We start from the raw sequence: 12,304 nt of genomic DNA, 5'->3' as shown, positions 1-12,304 counted from the left end.
ATAATGGTGTGGAGCAGAACAAACGTGAAAGACATCAGCTTGGGTATTCAGCAGCTTTTTAGGATCTGCAGAAAACTCCTGCCAAAACCAACAATCAATTGGTTTGTAGTGAGATGGATACCATGAACTTCTTCAAGCCCCACCACAGCTCCTCTAGTCCCGCAAAAAAGGCTCCATCAATATGAAAACAATTTTTTGGACATCATATGAGGAAGTGGATTACTAAGGGCACTGCGGTATTGTCTGGCAGTCTGGCCTGCCACTGGCAGTTCCAGCGGGAGATGAATATACATATATAGAGGCAATACCATCCAAGACAATAGAGTATGCATATTCATATTCAGAAACTTTGAGCTTCAGAGAGTGAATACTGTTTTTGTGTTCTTTCTGTTTCCTGCTGGGACTGCCGTGAAAGGACAACCACCTGGGAAAGCCAGCGTCTTTTCCAACCCACCCTTCCTCTGCAGGATGCTTGGGAGTCATAGGCAACTTGGCACACTGCCGCCAGGGCTTGCAGGCTAGGAACTGTTGAATCTTTGAGGTGCAGATCACACAGAAAAACAGTTTTTATTTTCACAGCACATATATATGTGGGTAAATATATAATGTGTAATTAATTTTAGATATATGGAGTCTGAAAAGTATAATTTTATGCATAAAAACTAAGTAAGAATAATACAAACTCTGGTGAAGCATCTTAAAAGGCACTTCACAAACTCAGGAACCCACGTTTCAGTTTCATCTCTGTGGCTGGCCCCATCATTTCACGTGTCTTTTGCTTCAGTTTAGACGAGAAATAAATTAGCTATTCAGTTCTACTATTCAGATTAGATTTACCAGTGAGATTATCAGTAAGAGGCACATTATTTCACATGTGCATACTTTACTTGTTATGAAGGACTAGATCATTAATTTTTCTGCGTTCTAAGGTATGCAGGGTGAAAGAATAGCTGGTGCAATTGAGTTTTAAAATGTTTTAGTACCATCTGTTGAAGGAAGTGAAGGTAGTAGCTAGAATTAAGGTGCATCTAGTATTTAACTGTCCATCCTGCTTCTAAATTTGGCACCAATTTTGTTATACTGCAATATGTGTAAAGAATAATATACTGGCACTCCATCATGCTACTTCTCTGCCGGCAGTTTGGTAGGATAATAAGAATCTACCATATTCTTAAGTTACTGCAGTTTAGGCCCTTTCCAGAGGCTCTTCTGAAGTCCACCTCACGTTCCCATCACTTTTGAGCGGCATGGAATAAAAACGTATGGTAAGAGGGTGCAGGTGGCCATCCAGTTGATTTGCCAACATCACAGGACTGTGTAAATGGGGAATTTCAAGTTTTATCAGTGTGAAATGGGCTCGGTCACTCTGGGCATGCAGGAATGGAAATAACATAAAGCTCCATCACAACGATTTGTTCCTCAAGTTAAAAACACTCTGAAGGCTGTTAAACTTTATTTAAAAAAAAAGGAAAAAAAAGAAAAAAAAAAAGTGATGTGTAGAACTGTGGGGGCTCTCTATGTCTGAAGAGATCCAGGTGTAGAAAGACGTGCTCTACAGCTTCTACTTCAGAGAATGCTACTTGAAAATACTCAGGTTTGTGGGATAATCTATGTATTAGAAAATGCAGAAAGTGGTTTTAAAAGTTGGGATTCTTCATGGTTCTTTGAGTGTTCTTAAAAACTTGTGAATGATTGACATTAGAACGTGCTTGTGCCTGCTTCCTGCAGGCATTTGAGTAATTACATTTACTGGCACAGGTATTGTAGAAAGTAAAAATTCATTGTTCTTGGGTAACAAGTGTTTGTGCCAAACAGGCTTGCCTGGAAGTTAGGTTGGTACGGAAGCATCTGCCTTATCTTTACAATCACAGTCATGCCACTATTGGTTACTTCTTCATAATGTTGCGGTCCTCCCACGCTCAAAAGCCCCCTTTGCCACAGCAAGTGCAGTTACTTAGTGCTTTTAGGGCACATCTGGCTATTCCCACACTTGTAGAAGAGTGTGTAGCATGTAATACCTCATGTAATCCCTCTCCTCTGCTGTACCGCAGCCGTTATCGTTAATGAAGCACATAACTGACATCTCTTAGTTAAATATCCTGTGGCCACAGAGAGGGGACCACCTCCCACGGGAATTTATTTAACCAGTGTGTCATTGAAAAGATGCTACGATTGCACTGCAATAGGCAATTAGAATGAATTCAAATTGATCAAGAGTTACTATTATTATATGTATGTCAGAGATGCTTCAGGTTTTTTTCTTGTTCTCTTGTTTTTCTGCCTCGTATCTGTCTTTCAGATTCTGTAATCAACATCTTTCTTGGCTCCCTTGTCACTCCCCCGTCTGCTATCAGAAACCAGACCAAGAATCGTTTATGGTTTCTCTGGGTTAATGTGTTAAGTTGCAAGAGGTGACTTCTGAGCAGAGCATTATGCAGTTTCTCTACCCATGCAATTACTCTGTGGAAGATTTTTAATCTGCTGTCTGACGTTCTGAATGGCACAACAGTACAATTCTGGTGACAATTCTTTACAGTGGGTGTTTAGAATATACTGGGTTTTTCTCATTTCAAGGAAGTCAATCTTCTTTTTATAATAGGAGAAAAAACCCTTATGATGAAATTCACATTAGGTGTGCTTATGTTTTGGTGACTTTCCAATTGTGTGTGTCCTTGTATGCAAGTAGTGAGAAAAAGGAACCTTTTACAGCATGTCTTCATAAAGAAGTGGTAACTCAAGTCGGGTAGCTTTTTTGAAGTAAAACTAGGATCAAAGCAGGAAAGGGGCTCATTTTCTTCTGTTATAGATTCCAGGTGTCTCCTGAGCAGAGGCAGTATTGAACGAGGTTTTATTGGATTGGCTTCCTAAATACCTCATGTTTATAACTCTCTGTCACCGTCCTGTCCCACTTCACTAAGCCTGTGCTTGGGAGCACTGGCAGGCACTGCAGGGCATCATCACTGAGACCAAATGAGGAATTTGGGTTGGAGCCCTAATTCATAGAATCATAGAGTTCTCCAACCCTAATTCAGCTCCTCAAGCATCTGGCTGGGTTTTAAGGTACAATGTGAACCTATCAGTAAGGACTCAAATAGGATTTGGGAGTCAGGGATCATGGTTTGCAGTTTTCACTTCCCTTTATTCAAGAAGAGACCATGGCTGCTCATGTTCTCACCAGCTCCCAGAGGATGCAGTGCTGTCTTCCAGGCTTTGCAGGGGGCTGGAGGAGTTGTGGAGAGAGAGAATAAATGAGGGGAAAAAAAATGATGTTTGATACTAATTCTAAATATTGCTTAGGTTGGTGTGCGTTTACCGGTGGGACATGCAAACGTAAATAGTTGAGCTGCTTTCTGTGGCCACTCATTAAATAAATAAACGGGAGATTCATGGATAATTAGGAAATAATGAAACTTATATAAATACAGCCATGGAAAAAGAGAGAGAGAGAGGATCATTAGAAAATAAATACAGTCTGCAAACTGTTGGATCTACGTGGCCTATATTCTGAGGCATCTGTAGGCACTGACTTTTTTTTGTTGTTGTGAAAATTGGGGAAATATCTATCAGAAAAGTGGGAAAAATATGTTCAGAGAAGTAGAAGTAGACACGCTGTAGCTGAATTGCTATAGAAAGCTTGACCATCACATTGAAAGTCCCCAAAAGTATTATTTGAAATTGGCTTAGAAGTGACTTAGCATGTGATTGAGCTCATCAGACTGTAAGCTGACCAAAGACTTGCAAGCAGTGGTTCGTGCTAAATGCCAGTGCATCTCAGTGGAGATCAGGACCAAACTGGATGCTCATCAAATATTTAGGAGTATGTAATCTTTGTGTTTGCTTCTTTTTCCTTTGACCTAGGTAACTGTACAGATTGAACTTCTGTTGTCATTAAAGTGGTGTGATAACCACTGTCTGTTGAGTCCAGCTATCATGGTTATTTCTATAGGTTGGGTGAAATCCTGGACTTTCTCTGAGTTTTGTCCTTTCTTGATGTCAATGGTCGTGATAGCTACTGTTGATCTTAGTAGAGCAGAAGCGTAAGAGCAATATATGTTTTCTTATGCACTTGTTTTCTTGTGCAAAGACAGGCACAAATTTGGCCAGTATCTCCAGTGACTCAGATAGAAATGATGTCTTTGTTTCTGACTTTGACAGCAAGTTTTTGACTTCTGAGACAATTGATCAGCCTCTTTGTAAAGAAAAGGCCACATGCAAATCACCATATATCAACAATGTTTTGTGAATTTTCCTATTTGTCATTGCTTTGTCCCTTGTGACAGCACAACCAGGACGTGTTTTCTTCATCGTGTCAACAAAGAATGATGGAAAATGGCTGATGTCTTCACAAGAGTAAATCTCGCATAGTTCCAAAACTTGCTCAGTTATTTCTCACTGGTCATACTGTCCCATGCTGGAGCCACACAGACAATATTGCTGCACAGTAAGCATCTCAGTGTAATTAGGTAAATTGCATTATTACTGCAATTACAGTACAGCTGCCTGCATTGTCCTGAGATGGAAAAAGAGCATGTCATGTATGTGTCTGTACACCAAAATAGCAAACCCATTTACCAAGGGTAATCTCCAGAGCTCTGGGGCAGGGTTGTGGCTAGTAGAGGACTTGAAGAGTTATGAGCATGTAGAAGTCCTGTTGGATATGAATTTCCCCCAGGGAGTTACTGTCCTCCTTCCTCTTGCCTCTTCCATAGCCAAATACAGATGGACTTCTTGACAAAGGAGAAGCACTGATGCCTGAAGTTGGCTCTGGGAAAACAATTTAGTAAGTGCTGTTGACTACTCAAAAGTGTATATGATATTCTTGCATTGCAGGAAAGAAAAAAGAAAAAAAATCTGGGGGAATTACTGGACAAGGACCAGAAAACAGCTGTATTGTTGTTCATGTCTGTTTAACACTGCTTTTACTTTTGTAAAGCAGAGGTGTCTTACCACAGCACTGTCCAAGATGGCTTTTAGAAGAGAATGTTCCACTTACTCCTGCCGAACTCTGGCTGCCAGGGCTGGGAGAGGGCATCAGTAGGAACCCCTTGGGAAGAGGGAGTGAAGACATTGGTCTAGCGAGGAAGAGTGTGATCTTAATAGACGAGGGGGAAGAAGTAGCTAAGAAGTTTATCTTTTATACAAAATTGTTCTATGCCATTCAGAGGCTTTATATTTTTATTATAAAAGCATGCTACGTGTTACCACTTGTGCTTATTTATTTTGCTCTTTGTGGGTAGATGATCATTTGTTACGGATTCATACGCTACCTCACTTTGGGAGCACAAGCTGCCTGCCTTGCAGTCTCCACTGCTGTAGGAAGAAGAAACCAGTAGGTATTCATATCAGTAGACACCATTTTTTTCTCACACGGTGATCATGATCACCAGGCCTGATCAGCAGGATGAGGCCTGGCTGACATGATCATTGCCCCTCAGTTCCAGAAAGGTTCAACGAATCAAAAGACCACCTGCTTTTTTGCAAAGAGCTGCACCTTGCCCCACTGATGTGTGAATTGAGATGTCCCCTGAATCCTATAAGAAGAATATGGACCCAAAGAGCAGATCATTTTATAGCTGTGTTTAATCTTAGTTTAGCAGATCTATCAATTTAAGCTTGGAGAATTGAGGAGGCCTCTTGGTATCCTAATGTGTATCCTGAAGTGGATGACACGTTCAAAGTGACTCTTGAAGATGGGGAAGGAGAAGATACTGAAAGGACTCAGAAGGACCAGGAATCAGAGGGTTTCTTGTGATGAAGTAAGTTGTAGGACTAGGCAACTATGAGACACTGAGGGAGAGGAAAACTACTTAGAAAAAGGTATTCTCTTTTATTCTCCCAAAAAGGGGAAAGAAATGGAAATTTATGCTGAATTCTCCTATTAAAGTTTGGAAATATTAATTTAACGTGGATGGAGTAGAATTTGAGTCAGCAAGGGGAATATATTATCTAGGTTTTGCACAGACCTTCACAGAATCTTATTGTTTTGCGTATTAAACATTTTTGGTTCTAACTTCCTAAATTATTTCGGGCCAGAATTTCAGGTGTGAGAAGGTTGACACGGGAACTTTTATTTGTGTGTGCACTAGATCAGATTTCAGAGGCTCACTCGGTTTAGAAGTTCTTCTAGGCAAGAACCCTACAAGTATCTTTTTAATTTTCATATGTCATTCTTTTCTTATAATGAATAATAATGAATCCCAGTATTAACCCGTGTTTCAGTAGAGTATTACAGGGGCACTGTCAAACCTGTTCTTTTGTAGGAGACTGTTAGCACAAGAATTCAGGCCCGTAACTTCAGATTCACTTGGTGACATACCTTTGTTCCACTCTCACTTCAAAATATGAGGTTGATGTATTGAAGACTGAATGCTGAGGTTGTGTGTTAGCCCAGGACTGCTAACAGAACAGATGCAACAGATTGCAGTCCATGCAGTAGGTTGGGCTAAGGCTGGAATGTCCATCTTTGAGGAATTGTCTTACTTTTGTTGGCTTGGGTCACAACCTTAACATTATGTTGATGCAGTATTTTGGTTTTAACACGCACCACATACCAGAGTATGTTTACACTTTGGTACAAGTGTTGCATACGTTTGCTTTGTGCCTTTGGGTTTATTTTAATGTTTTTCATATAATTTGGAGGGAAAATCCAAGGGTGAGCCACAGAATTTGTCTTTGCTTTCCAGAACTGACAATAAGCGTTATTAAACAATACCCAGGTATTTTAGCAAGCGTACCAAATGTAATAAAAGAAATTAAGTGCCTTTATTAAGAAGACTGTTTACTGTGTTGATGCCACCCATGACAAGGATGTATACCCACGCAATTTCTTATCATTTACAGCAACTATGTCACACACAGTAGTTTCAGTAGTTAGAGCAGGTGTTCCACTTTCTGAGGGAATTAATTTTTTTAGACTTACTGGGACATTTGCGGAGGGAGATTGCCAAATATATCAGTTACAATGAATATGATTTAATGTTGGGTTTAGAGACGTAAATGCAGTCCCGGTCATTTAAGGGAAGATATTGCTTATGCTGCTGGAACATGTGCTGTTGTACAATTTTGTATGCAAGTTTTGTAGCCGGTTCCAGCAGGGGTGTGATGCTGAGCATCAGCTCACATGAAGTAAGCATTAACCTCCTGCATGACTTGCTTTAGTAAGGCGAATTTGAAGGAGGAGGGCTGGGTAAGAGCGTGATTACAGACCAAGCACTGAGACAACCCCATCTCTGAAATGGAAGAAACATACATAGTTGGGCTTTCTGAATTTTTATTGCTCATTGGTGCACTTTGCCCCCGGTACATTCCATTTAAGCTCTGAATAAAAATGGGAATTCAGAGTTATGCGTTCTCCGCTTCTTGTTTATTTTGGCAGGGACTAGTTCTTTGGATCTGTTTTTTGCTTACATTACTCGACATTGTATTTCATTATCCATTTTCCTTAACGCAGAGAGTGAGTATGATTTTTATCTGCATTTGCATTTTTGTGAGGGCTCCAAGCTGCCCATTGTTTTTAATCAGTGACCATGTTATATACTTTATGGGCTCTTGTAACAGTGGAAAGCATCTAAGTAAACTGTAGCCTATACTTTGTGGAGCTATGGGATTACAGACTGGATGCTTTTGAGTTGGCATCAGTATACCTTTCAAGTGAAGAGGCTTATTACCACCCCTCTTGATGCCAACCTCTGCCAGTTCTTTTCCTATAAATACTGTCTCTGACATGATTCTGTGAGTCCATGGATTTTCTTTCAATATAGCCGTGTTCATGAAGATTATATTAAAGATGAGCAAGACTGTAAGCCGAATTCTGCGCCTTTACACTATGTTAGTAAATCTTGGATCTACTGTATCAGGCTTGCTATATTAAGCTTAGAGATGAAAACTGTGCAACTTGCTGATTTTTAGATAGAAGCTTCCCCCGCCCGCCCTCCCCACAAATTAAAATTTTCAATGGAAACATGGATTTTTCTGAGGATTTTTTTTTTTTTCCCTCCTGGGAAAATCAATCCAATCTCTCTCAGTCTGGAAAAAAGAAACTAAAACTGACTTAATGTTTTAAGCTAGGAGAAGTCCCAGCTGCTGCAGGGTAGAGGTTGTTAGAGCACGCAGCCTTGCACTCTGCTACACAGGAGTTTGTCAAAGTGAAGGTGACAGGAGCTTTTCCAGTCAGGGAGATAAGCCAGCCAAAAAAATTTTTTTTATTTTTTTTCCCTCACAATATGGAAATTTGCAGAAATTTCTTATTGTGATTTTTTTTTTTCCCAAATTTGACTTTTTGCCACCATTGAGACAAGACAAAAATGGAAATACATGAAGCTTGCAAGATCATAATTTTTCTAACGGTAGAACAGGGGAAATAATTTATTATATTCAAAATTTAAGGAAGTTTGTAGTGATCTGTTCCCTTTTTAAATTCTGCTATGAGGCAGTTTTTTGTAAAAGACTCTGTAATGCTCAGCAAATTGATTGCCAAGATTTTCTTGTATCACATAGCAGGTTTTAGGTGTCTGTTTACATTAAGAATACTTTATTCAGCGTATCTATTCTGTCAGTCAGAGATAAGCTAATCGTTTTAAAAGCAAATGTTTTTACTCACTACAAAACTTATTACAAACAAAAGAAGTTTGTCTTTTTAATAATTAGTTTGTTTTTTGTGCTAGGAGCTTTGATCGGGAAGCAGCCTGCATTCTCTTCAGTGTTATATGAATACAGAACCGACGTAGAAAATGCTACCCTTCGCGGTGAAATCCATTATTGTGAACCTTCAACGTGAACGTGAAAAATTAGTGTATAACACAACATCATTAAAGAAAGACTTGTGTAACTTCCAAGAATCTACTTGTTGTGTAGATGTGTTTCGGGAAGGCAGAGGAAGGGAATGGGGACAGGGATGGATGTTGAAGGACCACTTTGCTGCGGAGCTCACTGGGCAGGAGTCTTGCAGTGGGAATCACAATGAAGGGAAGAGATCTTGCTGAACCTTCAAAGATAAACAGGGAAATATAATGATCCACATTTGCATATGCAAATGTCATGAGGCATAGTTACTGGAGATGGAATCATGGCCAGAGGTCTTCATTATTAGGGCAGCTTCTTATTTAGATGCTGACTGTTGTGGGTTTAGAATACTGCTCTTACGGATAGATTATAGATTTGATGTGAAGTCCCACTGAGCTTAGAAATTACTTCTGAGACATAAAAAAACCTCCTCTCTGTTCCTTAAAAGCACACTTGAGATAGCTGTTGTCTATAAGTACATATAAAAACATTCGCTATTTTATGTGTATTAGCACGCCACATGGAAATCTCAGCTTCCGTTTTACAACGTTACTCATGACCATTGGCCGTATTGAACAATTCAGACAAACAACCTGAGCGAACCACTGTTAGGAAGCAAAACACACATACAGAGGATCTAAAACGCTCTGCTTTGCAAAATTAGGTGGATTTGATTCTTTTTGTTTGGTTTCTAAATCTTTGTGAGAAGACTAGTGTAATAGAGGTATTGTGTTCTGCCAAATCTGTGTTTATTACTTGATGTAGCACTTTGTTTTTGAACACTCAACTTTGCTGTCCTATGCTTTGCAAATAATCCACTTAAGTGTGTGGTGATTCTATAGTGACTTAAGATTTTGTGCTTTGTTACAATTCAAAGCCAAAGAATAAATACTAATAAATACATCCTGTGTGAGCAGCTTTTTAACCTTTATTAAGAATACTGACATTGCAGCCTGCTAATTTCCATGTTCTACTCGCCTTTGGCAGAGCTTTGCCTTAATGTGTATTCTAGTATACATCTTGTAAAAATTTCAGGCGAAAATCAGATTTATTTCAGCTGTCTTATGGGCATTGCTCCTTTCAAAAGTGCATTAGGGAAGTACTTCTGATGAGGATTTCTTCTTGCCTTAGGTAGAAGAGTTAGTTTCTAAAGTTTCTTCAAAGGCATGGTTTCAGTGGAGTTACTGTGGTTGGTGCCAGAAGTCTACATTTTGTCTCTAGTGGTTAGGAAAGATAAGATGACTACAGATAGATTTATTTTGTCAGCGCTGTGGTACTGTATCTATCTTTGTATTAGGCTTTTACACTGAAAAGGCTACCTCGAGATTTAATGGAGACCTAATCTCCTGCTGAAGGCTTTTTAAGAATAGATTAGACAAATGTCTATGTGACTATTTCTGTGCAGGAAGTCGACCCAAGTGTTCTCTGCAGAGCTCATCGTGCCTTTTGTCTGTGTGGTTTACATTTTCAACACCTGTTCCTTTTCATTAATAAAAAAGTATGTAAGCTAGATGGTTGATGATACAGAGGCCAGATAATTGTTACAATGAAACATTATTAGAAAGAAGATTCGTTGGTCATTTTTCAAAGGGATAGTATCTCAATTACTGGGGCCACCAACCTGTCCAGTGAGAGACCTTCTCCACCTTGATATCACTTCCTTGCACTAAAAGCTCCTCGCTCATTTCATTTCTTCATCAAGGCTCTGAGCAGGAGAATTGTGGAATGGTTTAATTAATCCTGGAGAGAGCAAGTTATGAAGGCTGTTTTATTTTCTTGCACAGTCCTTCTTTAAGGTGAGAGTCTGAGGAAAGACTTGTATGAAGGGTTCATAACACTAAAGCAATGGTCAGAAGACAGTGGGGACCTGGGTGCCCTGAACCACCTCTGGGAACACCGGTGGGTCCCCTGAATTCCAGAGAGCTGGGGAAATATCCTCTTCGTTTGAAAAGCTCAACCCGTGCTCACGCTGAGAGTAACCCGGGGGAAAGCTCTAAGGGAGATGTAGAGAAACTTGGTTGCTGCTTCACCTGCCGCTACAGGCGTGCAAGCCAGCTTATCAATACACCAAAAGTTCAATGCAAGCTAAATGCTGGCAACTTAATATCTGGTCTGCCCCTAGCCCACCCTATAGTGCTGGGATTAAAGATAATTCTTCTCCTTCTTATAAAATCAAGAGTCATTTTGACTAGGAATGGCATCAAACTACTCTCCCCCTCCATATTATAAAACGACTTCTTATTTAGGTAACTGATGCCAGGAGACAGTCAATTTTCCCCTGCCTCCAGTGGACTGAAGGCAGTTTTAGAGCTGTTATTTATATTTTTCCTATCCCGTACAACAGCATCAAGGCTCCTTTTTGTTATTTGTTTGGGGTTTGATGTTTTGAAACACGCTTCAGGGTGTCCAGCTCCCGCGTGGACTCATCCACAGGTCGCAGTGCCTTCTACTGGGGTTCACACTGGAGTTGCAGATGTTCAGTACAGCAGCACAGAAACACCAGCGGTGCCCTGGCCATCTGCCAGCCCAGGCGCATCGCCATTGCTGTTATCAAAATGTTCCCAGGCACAGCAGAATAAGATGATAAACAGTACAGCAAGCAGCAAAAGCAAAAAGCAGCCACTAATGAGTGCTAGACTCTCGTTTACGAAGGCAAGCAAGCCCCATGGTAAGCACAGGAGCCTGCCAATTAATAGCTAAACAGTAAAAACAGCTATAAATTCAATGTAGCACATTGCAATCAAACCTGTCGTTATATCTAACCCTTCAAACCCCAAGTTGGGTGCCAAAAAGGACTGGCAGCTGGAATCACAGAAGAACATATTTGAAAATACCAAAGTAGTTATTTTCTTCCAACACATATATACTTGGAGACTATTTAAAACCTTATATACACTAGGAAAGGTGTAGGCAAGCGGAGCTGAAATGTGGTGTTTTCTTATGATTCCTCTGTCCACAGGAATTGAGTAGTATTTGCTATCTGAATTACAGCATTGCCCAAAGTAAACTTTTTTTTTAATGAAGATGGGTTCATACCTCTCTCATTACAGTTATAGACTATATCTGTGTCTTGCTGTTTTCCAACATGTAACATTTTTTGTTCAGCAAGTTGGGACATTGCTCTTTCTGATATAAATAGATCTTGAGAATAAGTTTCAATAGAAATGGTGCATTTTTCACTGTAATAAATTTGATTCCAGTTTGGAACTACATTTTTTAGATGTGTTTTCCTGAAAGGCAGGACAGTCTACTGACAATATGCTCGGCTGGTGTAAATCGTTATATCACCTTTGCCTTCAGAATAGGTGTGCAGCATCAAAAATCTATTAATACGTGGCAAGGAGAGTTGGTGGGTTTTTTAAAAAAATTGTATCAGGATCACAAAAGGTTATTGTAAAGTGTTATTTGATTAATAAAACTCAGGTCCCTGTAGGGATGCAGCTTTCTTTTGAAGCAGGTGAGGTTTCCAGCACTTTTGCCTTCTAGGCGGGTTCCACGGCATCTTATGAATACTTTCTAGATA

The 12,304-nt window shown here is 39.9% G+C and overlaps 1 protein-coding gene across 11 annotated transcripts in view; it reads left to right on the top strand.

The window, feature by feature from the left end:
- ARHGAP6 (Rho GTPase activating protein 6) overlaps positions 1-12,304 on the top strand; it is a 343,144-nt gene that overhangs the window by 278,306 nt on the left and 52,534 nt on the right. The window lies entirely within an intron of this gene.

This window comes from Chroicocephalus ridibundus, chromosome 1 (genome assembly GCF_963924245.1).
Source record: "Chroicocephalus ridibundus chromosome 1, bChrRid1.1, whole genome shotgun sequence".
Classification (NCBI taxonomy): Eukaryota; Metazoa; Chordata; class Aves; order Charadriiformes; family Laridae; genus Chroicocephalus; species Chroicocephalus ridibundus.
The sequence above is the reverse complement of the archived record's forward strand: the minus strand, read 5'-3'. Positions and strand labels throughout refer to the sequence as shown.